At 40.1% G+C, this 7,391-nt stretch overlaps 1 protein-coding gene and 1 long non-coding RNA gene across 2 annotated transcripts in view; one reads left to right on the top strand and one right to left on the bottom strand.

Annotated features, from left to right (window-relative positions):
- Positions 1-548: 548 nt before the first annotated feature.
- LOC139361157 (uncharacterized) overlaps positions 549-7,391 on the bottom strand; it is a 17,038-nt gene continuing 10,195 nt past the window's right edge. The window contains exon 3 of the long non-coding RNA XR_011618698.1: positions 549-643. This is a non-coding gene — a long non-coding RNA (uncharacterized lncRNA). The remainder of the gene's footprint in view (positions 644-7,391) is intronic.
- LOC105485558 (roundabout guidance receptor 2) overlaps positions 6,589-7,391 on the top strand; it is a 1,382,758-nt gene continuing 1,381,955 nt past the window's right edge. The window contains exon 1 of the mRNA XM_071089525.1: positions 6,589-6,646. The gene's annotated coding sequence lies outside the window, so the exon portion shown is untranslated. The remainder of the gene's footprint in view (positions 6,647-7,391) is intronic.

Here is a 7,391-nt window from a genome sequence, read left to right as displayed (position 1 = left end):
CTGAAAACCTTTTTTTGTTTAGTGGATTTTCAAAAAAACTGTTCTTTATGGCTCGACCTGTAAGGACGCATTGATGAGGTTTCTGTGCCTCTATTGTGTTAGAATTGTGTGCGTGCGAGTGTGTGTGCGCGCACGGGTGCGTGTGTGCGTGTGTGTGTGAGAGAGATCTGAGTCTTCAATAACTTGATAGAAAAGGGGGGATGCAGTTTAAAAGCCTTTATCAAGAAAACATGAAAATGAATTACTTCTATTTGGATTCTAAATTTACCACTTAAGTGGTATCCTTAATCCATGATGTACTTTAAGTGAATTATCTAAACTCCCTGAGTCTATTACCTCATTAAAAAAAAAAAAAATCAGGTATTGAGTTTATACAGTAGTCACATTTTTTAGGTTAAAGACGTATAGTTTTCATCACAGGATCGAGATAGGAGATGCTAGTATAATACTGCAAACCAACTCCACCCTCCCCATGCACTCATAGTCAATAAGTCATTTATAAGACACCTTTTCATCTGTGTCGGCTGACAAATGGCTTCTCCACAAAAAAGTCCATTTCCAGTCCATAGAACCTGTGAATACTGCCTTATCTGGAAGAAGGATAGCTGCGTTGAAATCGTCCTGGATTATCTGGTTGGCATCCCTGTAAGAGACACACAGAGAATGCAATGTGACGACAGAGGCGGAAAGTGGAGAAACATGTCCACGAGCCAAGGAAGCCAACCAATGCCAACAACCCCTGGAAGCAGAAAGAGCCAAGAACGCATTCCCCCTGAAAGCCTCGAGAGAAAGCACAGCCCTGCCGCTGCGGGCACCTTGATGTCCGACCTCTGGCCTCCAGAACGGGGAAAGAATACATTTCTGATGTTTTAGGACGTGAAACGTGTGGTCGTTTGTTGCAGCAGCCACAGGAAACTAATATACCATCTCTCTGACCTTTGCTCATGTAATTTCCTGTCCTTCCTCCATGAACACAGGTTAGAATCCCGCCTGTCGCCAGAGCTCCTGTTTCAGTGTCACTTCCTTGGTTAAAGACCTGCGACTCTCCTCAGACCCAGCGAAAAGGATTGATCTCACCTTCCCCTTTCTCCCTGTGGCATTTATTTATATGTCTGTTAACAAACACTTCTCATGTTCCATAATTTGCCTGTATACCTTGTCTCAGGGCCTAAACTAATCACTGAAATGGAGTCAGCATTGCGTCAGTATTTCTTGTGCAACAATGGGAGTGTGACTTATTAACGCTGAAACAGGGTCACTCTCTGGGGCGTTACATATGGTGCCAGTGCCTAACTAACTTGCCGAATATTTGGGTACTTATTTGGAAGTGACTTTATAGATTCAATGTCTTAAAACTAGGTGAGTCGGTAACTTGAAGGAATCAGTGACAGGAAAAAGAGGAGGTGAAAAAGGAACTTTATAATCCGAAGTTACATTAATAGCTAATTAATTAACTACACATCTCTTAAAACACAATAGCCACATTATTTTTATTTACATTACCCGGTTTATGAAAAAGGAAGGGTGAGGAGATAGGAGGCCTTAAGGCACACATCCTCTGGAGCAGAATGTGAGCCATCAGCATGAATCTTTCAGTGGCATATTTCTTCCTACTCTTCAGTTAGTTCAGAGGCAATTGTCTGACATACTGGTTATGTGGGATTTTATATGGGCTGATCTCAGCTACAAGAATCCATGTTTTCTAATGTTATGGAGAAAATGCTGACAGCTCTCCTTTTACAGATAAGGAAATGAAGGCTGCAAACAACCACATACTTTCAAGTCACTTTGCCTCTCTGAGACTGGATTTCCTCATCTGACTAAAGAAGAGTTAATGCACCTACTTGGAGAAGCTTCCAATCTCACATTTTTGACAAATGCCTCCCATGGCCATGCCACACTTATACTAGAAGACTCCATCTCCCTGGTCATCTCCGAGTAAAACAGGAGTGAGGCATTATTTGGCCACTTAAATGTTAATTGTTATCATGTAGAAATTCCTCATTGTATAATTATGTTTTAGCAGAGTTTCTCATGCCTAAAACCATACCCATGTTTCACAGAATGTCACTCTTTACATACTTGAGCTTCAGTATCTCCTTTAAAAATCTCTTTTTAAAATGGTACCTAATTATCTATTTCCAAGGAAGAAAATAATGTTTATAGCTTCAGCTCAAGGAATTGTATTTCAAGAAAAAAAATCAAAGTGCTTGGAGAAGAAGAAAGCTTCTTTCCTAAAAAAAAATAATAATAACAACCCACTTGAAAGAAACAGTAAAAATATATTTAATTCCCAAAGGAAACTTCTGAGAAAAACATAAGCAAATGAAGAAGTATGTTTAGAAGAGAAACTGTGTTTCAATCTAGCGTTCTAGTTTCTTTGTGAATGCTGTAACATGCATTTTCAAAAGGATAACAGCCATAAAAGAAGAGCAGGTACAAGGGCCGGGGATGGCCACGTGGATTGATTGACCTTATTCACACAGGTCAGCATTGTTAAAGATTCACCTGAAGGCCGGGCCGGTGGCTCACGCCTGTAATCCCAGCACTTTGGGAGGCCGAGACGGGCGGATCACGAGGTCAGGAGATGGAGACCATCCTGGCGAACACGGTGAAACTCCGTCTCTACTAAAAACACAAAAAACTAGCCGGGCGTGGTGGCGGCGCCTGTGGTCCCAGCTCCTCGGGAGGCTGAGGCAGGAGAATGGCGGGAACCCGGGGGGCGGAGCTTGCAGGGAGCCAAGATGGCGCCGCTCACTCCAGCCTGGGCCACAGAGCGAGATTCCGTCTCAAAAAAAAAAAAAAAAAAAAAAAAAAGATTCACCTGAAGTGCTGAGTCCAGGTGGAGGCCGTCAGGAACCGGACGTGGAGATAACTAGGAAAATACGCATTAGTCCCAGCCCTGAAACACGGGCATAAGAACTCTGAAATAATAAAATAGTATAGTCTTATTCGAAACATGCCATCATAGACGAACAAAAAACTGGGTCATTTCCTAAGTTATTTAATTGTTTAGCAAAATGTAGTGAATATTCTTTGCAAATACCTGTTCCAGGTTCTGTAGAAGCTAGAAAGATTAGTTATAATGGATTGTAAAAGGGTGAGAGAGGAAGAAAGAGGAAAGGAAAATGGAGAGGGAGAGGGGTCTCTGGGGAACGACGTGAGGTGTGTTGTATGAGTTTGGATCCAGTATAGACCAAGAAATTCAAGGTTCCAAACTACGAGTGACATTGGAGGTGGTGTCTCTAAATTATGTTTCTAAGAAACTCATTCTAAGTCCCATTTTGAATTCAGGATGAGGGAGGACATTTGAAAAAGTTCTTTAAATATATGACAGTCATGCCCTACTTCAGGGGGTATCACTATGATAGATTCTACATCTTGGCACTTGTTCAACAATTTGAAGTCAAAGAATGCACAGAGGTGAGGAAGGCTAATATCCTCTGGGTGCAGGCTCTCTTCTACACACTTTAAATCTGTTATTAATGCTGTCCCTCCCCCCTCCCCCCACCCCACAACAGGCCCCGGTGTGTGATGTTCCCCTTCCTGTGTCCAACATATGTAAAAAACCTGCACGTTGCGCACATGTACCCTAGAACTTAAAGTATAATAAAAAAGAAAAGAAAATCTGTTGTCTTGTTTAACCCTCAAAACAACCTCATGGGATATACTTTATCTCCATTTTTAAAATGGGGACACTGAGACAGAAAATAATTAAATGACTTAACCAAGATTCCACCATTGGTCAGTCATAGAGCCAGGATTCCGTATTCTCTGTATGTCTATCACGCAAATTCTCAAAGAAAGATTTAGTATCAAATTTTATTATTATTGTCATTGTTTTCAATCCAGATCTGTGGTTAATGTGTCCCAGGTGAATCTTGTTTCACTATTACTGTGCTGTGTGCCTCTGTCCATGCCTCTGCCAGGGGCAACCTAGTAGTTCAAATCCGTAGATGTTACTCTCTCCTAAATAGTGTCTGTAATGTCTGCATTTCACCCATTTGTTTTACAAATATTCACTGAGCTCTTTCAGTGTGCTAGGCAAATATTCAGATGCCTTACACATGTACATCTGTGAACACAGTGAACACAAATTCCTCTTTGCAAGGAGCTTACATTTTATTTGGAGAGAGGTGGGAAATAAATTTAAAAAACACAATAAGAAAGCAAAGTATGTAGCATGTTAAAAATTTATAAATTCCATGGAAAAAATAACCAAAGAAATCAGAGCAGTTGGGAGGGATCTGGAATGCCAAGAGAGAGGAGAGGAAGCATGGGGCCTCTGTGGCTAGCGCAGGTTTCATGGAGAATGTAAAATCTGAGCAAAACCTGAAGCAAATGAGGGATTTGATGAAGCTCAAGTCAGAGTTAAAGTGGTTATTAGAACAAACACTCTAAGGCAACGTTGTCTGGGTTTTTTAAATGGTAAGGAAGCCAGTATGGCTGGCACAGGGTAAATGAAGGGGAGAATAGGAAAAGATACACTGGATGTGGGAGGAACAGATCCTGAAGGACCTACCAGCTCATTGCCTGGAGACTTTTCCTGTGAGTTCAAATGGGGAGATGATGCAAGATTTTGAGAAATGATATGATATGACTTAGGTTTTTAAAAGGCTATTGTGTCCACAAAATGCATAGGAGGCTAGTGAGATACGGTTGAAGTGTGAAGACCTGTTAGTTGACTGTTGCAGTAAAAGGTGAGAGACGTTAGTGGCTCAGACCAGGGTGGGCACAGTGAAGGAGTGAAAACTGGTTAAATTCTGGATATTTTATAGACGTAGTGTCCATAGGATTTTGAGGTGGATTTTACACACGTAAAGATGGGAGAAAAAGTGAGAATGTAAGAATGACTCAGTTTTTTGGCTGCAACAACAAAAACAATGAAGTTGTTATTAACTGAAAGGGAAAGTTTGCATCAACGTAACTGGGAGGAGCCATTTTTTTGAACGAGTTGAGTTGGAGATATTTATTTGACGTGTTTATACATTGCCTGTTGTTGCACTACAAATTATCACAAACTTCACAGCTAAAAATAACATCCAATCATTAGCTCAGTTTTCTAGGTCTGAGGTGCAGGCGGGTTTGAGTGGACTCTCAGCTTAGGATTGTACGATGCCTAGAATCAAGGCCTCATCCGAACTGGGTTCTTATTCATGGGCTCTGGGAAAGAATTCATTTGCAGGTTGATTCAGGTTCTTGGCAGAATTGCGTTCTGTGTGTTGATAAGAAATCGGCTTCAACTTCAATGGCAAGCTGTGGCTGCTCCCTGAATAGTTCTTTTATTTTTTTGAATCCTAAATGGTACCCACTATTTTCACTAACATTAAATAGGTCTGTGTCAAAAAAAATTACATTCTTTTTTTTATTCCAAGAAAATGTTTATCAGATATAGTGCTAAGACTCAGCCTCCGCAGAAGCAGAAACCAGGCTGTTCGGCGAGAGATATATCGAGCGTGTCTTCTGGAGGGAATAGTAAGTAGTTAGGAAGAAACACTAGGACTTATATCACTCATCGTCTGGTGAATTAATTAACCTGAGGCTTGACTAATGGGAGCTATTTTGCCGTTAAGGGTGATTAATTAACAAATTCTTTTACTTAGAAATGAGTGCTTATGTATGCACATATGCATATATATAAATATATCAATGTGTGTGTATAAATTGTACTATTAGGAATAATTATTTAAAATAATATTTTCAGATTGTTTTAAAATAGTTTAAATGATTTAAATTTAAAGCAAAAGATTCCCTCTTCCTGGAAGTTTCAGAGGCTAATGAACAGTCGCCATGGTCATGTGAAATGGAAGATTCAGAGGCTAATGAACAGTCGCCATGGTCATGTGAAATGGAAGTTTCAGAGGCTAATGAACAGTCGCCATGGTCATGTGAAATGGAAGATTCAGAGGCTAATGAACAGTCGCCATGGTCATGTGAAATGGAAGATTCAGAGGCTAATGAACAGTCGCCATGGTCATGTGAAATGGAAGATTCAGAGGCTAATGAACAGTCGCCATGGTCATGTGAAATGGAAGATTCAGAGGCTAATGAACAGTCCCCATGGTCATGTGAAATGGAAGATTCAGAGGCTAATGAACAGTCCCCATGGTCATGTGAAATGGAAGATTCAGAGGCTAATGAACAGTCGCCATGATCATGTGAAATGGAAGATTCAGAGGCTAATGAACAGTCGCCATGGTCATGTGAAATGGAAGATTCAGAGGCTAATGAACAGTCCCCATGGTCATGTGAAATGGAAGATTCAGAGGCTAATGAACAGTCCCCATGGTCATGTGAAATGGAAGTTTCAGAGGCTAATGAACAGTCGCCATGGTCATGTGAAATGGAAGTTTCAGAGGCTAATGAACAGTCGCCATGGTCATGTGAAATGGAAGTTTCAGAGGCTAATGAACAGTCGCCATGGTCATGTGAAATGGAAGTTTCAGAGGCTAATGAACAGTCGCCATGGTCATGTGAAATGGAAGTTTCAGAGGCTAATGAATAGTCGCCATGGTCATGTGAAATGGAAGTTTCAGAGGCTAATGAATAGTCGCCATGGTCATGTGAAATGGAAGATTCAGAGGCTAATGAATAGTCACCATGGTCGTGTGAAATGGATATTCAGCAGAAAAGGAAATGAAGCCAGGTGACTCTTTTCTTGTCAAAATCGTTAGGTTTAATGCTACAGGACACAGGACAAATGAACTGTAGAAGTAATTGTGAGTCATGCTTTTGTCATAGGACATACTCTTTATCTAAGCAACGGGAATGAGACGGGTGGCGATAAGAGGGAGAGGGTACTGTGAACAGCTGCCAGATGATTTCTGTTATGTTTTGTTTAGTTTGAATTAGGAAGAAAGAAGAAATGAAGAAAGTCTTGTGTTTTAGGATGAATAAATATTGTTGCATCAGATGTTAAGATTGACCTTAACAGAAGTAATAGCATCCAGAAATCTAAAGGAAGGACATTACTCAGATGATAATGAAACTAAAACTTGTGTTCAAAAAATGCAGATTATTTAGCCTGAAGGTGATTTTAGGGATGACACTAAAGGGGGAAAGCAGCTATTTCCTAGTATTTAAAGAATCATTTTGATGAAGAAAGAAAATATTTGTTTAGCATCATTTTAAAAGACAGGATTAGAATAAATGGTTGAAAATTATTATTATCTAAAGCACTTGAGATCAAGAATAGACTTAAAAAAAAAACCCGAGAATTATATAACTTGAAGCATTTAAACGAAACCTAGGATACACATTGGTGAAGAATGTTTGTTCTTTGTGCTTTTTATACTAAGTGATCTTTTAGCCTGATCTGGCTCTGAGATTCTATTAACCTATGAAATAAGATCATTTTAAGATCATGTACTTGATCTCATTACATCTGATAC

This window comes from Macaca nemestrina, chromosome 2 (genome assembly GCF_043159975.1).
Source record: "Macaca nemestrina isolate mMacNem1 chromosome 2, mMacNem.hap1, whole genome shotgun sequence".
Taxonomy (NCBI): Eukaryota; Metazoa; Chordata; class Mammalia; order Primates; family Cercopithecidae; genus Macaca; species Macaca nemestrina.
The sequence above is the reverse complement of the archived record's forward strand: the minus strand, read 5'-3'. Positions and strand labels throughout refer to the sequence as shown.